Here is a 2,595-nt window from a genome sequence, read left to right on the forward strand (position 1 = left end):
CAATCATACTACTTTGCTACTAAATACTTTGCTGCAGATACTAAGTTATCCAGGTGTGGTTGAATTGACAACTCAACTGCTAATACTTGAGAATATTCTTTGGCTCCCCTTGTGTCGAATCAATAAATTTGGGTTGAATACTCTACCCTCGAAAACTGTGGCGATCCCCTATACTTGTGGGTTATCAGCCCCTCGTGGCTCCACCGACATACTTCTTCCTCCTATATATACCTACGTACGCAGAAACCATCGAGGAGCACCACGAAAACCTAATTCCACCACCGCAACCTTCTGTACCCATGAGATCCCATCTTGGGGCCTTTTCCGGCGCTCCGCCGGAGGGGGAATCAATCACGGAGGGCTTCTACATCAACACCATAGCCTCTCCGATGATGTGTGAATAGTTTACCATAGACCTTCGGGTCCATATTTAGCTAGATGGCTTCTTCTCTCTCTTTGGATCTCAATACAAAGTTCTCCTCGATCTTCTTGGAGATCTATTTGATGTAACTCTTTTTGCGGTGTGTTTGTCGAGATCCGATGAATTGTGGGTTTATGATCAAGATTATCTATGAACAATATTTGAATCTTCTCTGAATTTTTTTATGTATGATTGGTTATCTTTGCAAGTCTCTTCAAATTATCAGTTTGGTTTGGCCTACTAGATTGATCTTTCTTGCCATGGGAGAAGTGCTTAGCTTTGGGTTCAATCTTGCGGTGTCCTTTCCCAGTGACAGCAGGGGCAGCAAAGCACATATTGTATTGTTGCCATCGAGGATAAAAAGATGGGGTTTATATCATATTGCTTGAGTTTATCCCTCTACATCATGTCATCTTACCTAATGCGTTACTCTGTTCTTATGAACTTAATACTCTAGATGCATGCTGGATAGCGGTCAATGTGTCGAGTAATAGTAGTAGATGCAGGCAGGAGTCGGTCTACTTGTCACGGACGTGATGCCTATATACATGATCATGCCTAGATATTCTCATAATTATGCACTTTTCTATTAACTGCTCGACAGTAATTTGTTCACCCACCGTAATACTTATGCTATCTTGAGAGAAGCCACTAGTGAAACCTATGGCCCCCGGGTCTATTATCCATCATATAAGTTTCCAATCTATTTTTACTTTGCAATCTTTACTTTCAATCTTTATCATAAAAATACCAAAAATATTATCATCTCTATCAGATCTCACTTTTGCAAGTGGCCGTGAAGGGATTGACAACCCCTTTATCGCGTTGGTTGCAAGGTTCTTATTTGTTTGTGTAGGTACGAGGGACTTGCATGTGGCCTCCTACTAGATTGGTACCTTGGTTCTCAAAAACTGAGGGAAATACTTATGCTACTTTGCTGCATCACCCTTTCCTCTTCAAGGGAAAATCCAATGCATGCTCAAGAGGTAGCAAGAAGGATTTCTGGCGCCGTTGCCGGGGAGTCTATGCACAAGTCAAGACATACCAAGTACCCATCACAAACTCTTATCCCTCGCATTACATTATTTGCCATTTGCCTCTCGTTTTCTTCTACCCCACTTCACCCTTGCCATTTTATTCACCCTATTTTTCCGTTCGCCTCTTTTTCGCTTGCTTCTTGTTTGCTTGTGTGTTGGATTGTTTGCTTGTCACGATGGCTCAAGATAATACTAAATTGTGTGACTTTGACAATACTAACAACAATCATTTTCTTAGCACTCCGATTGCTCCTCTTACCGATGCTAAATCTTGTGAAATTAATGCTGCTTTGCTGAATCTTTTCATGAAAGATCAATTCGCCGGCCTTCCTAGTGAAGATGTCGCTACCCATCTAAATAGCTTTGTTGATTTGTGTGATATGCAAAAGAAGAAAGATGTGGACAATGATATTGTTAAACTGAAGCTATTTCCTTTCTCTTAGAGATCGTGCTAAAACTTGGTTTTTGTCTTTGCCTAAAAATAGTATTGATTCTTGGAATAAGTGCAAAGATGCTTTTATCGCTAAGTATTTCCCCCCGCTAAAATCATCTCTCTTAGAAACGATATTATGAATTTTAAGCAACTTGATCATGAACATGTTGCACAAGCTTGGGAGAGAATGAAATTAATGATACGTAATTGCCCTACACATGGTTTGAACTTATGGATTGCATGCCAAAGATGATAATACCTAGATATATCCTTGCCTTTATGCCTAGCTAGGGGCGTTAAACGATAGCGCTTGTTGGGAGGCAACCCAATTTTATTTTAGTTTCTTACTTTTTGGTTCTGTTTAGTAATAAATAACCCATCTAGCTTTTGCTTAGATGTGGTTTTATGTTTTAGTTAGTGTTTTTGCCAAGTAGAACCTTTGGGAAGACTTGGGGAAAGTCTTTGCGATCTTGCTGTAAAAAAAAGAAACTTTAGCGCTCACGAGATTAGCTACAACTTTTTACTGGAGAGTGCTATTTAGTTGATTCTTTTTGCAGATGATTAATAGATAAATTCCTCACGTCCAGCAGTTTATTTTAGAATTTATGGAGTTTCAGAAGTTTGCGTTAGTTACAGATTACTACAGACTGTTCTGTTTTTGACAGATTCTGTTTTTCGTGTGTTGTTTGCTTATTTTGATGAAT

The sequence above is a fragment of the Triticum aestivum genome, chromosome 3D (genome assembly GCF_018294505.1).
Source record: "Triticum aestivum cultivar Chinese Spring chromosome 3D, IWGSC CS RefSeq v2.1, whole genome shotgun sequence".
Classification (NCBI taxonomy): Eukaryota; Viridiplantae; Streptophyta; class Magnoliopsida; order Poales; family Poaceae; genus Triticum; species Triticum aestivum.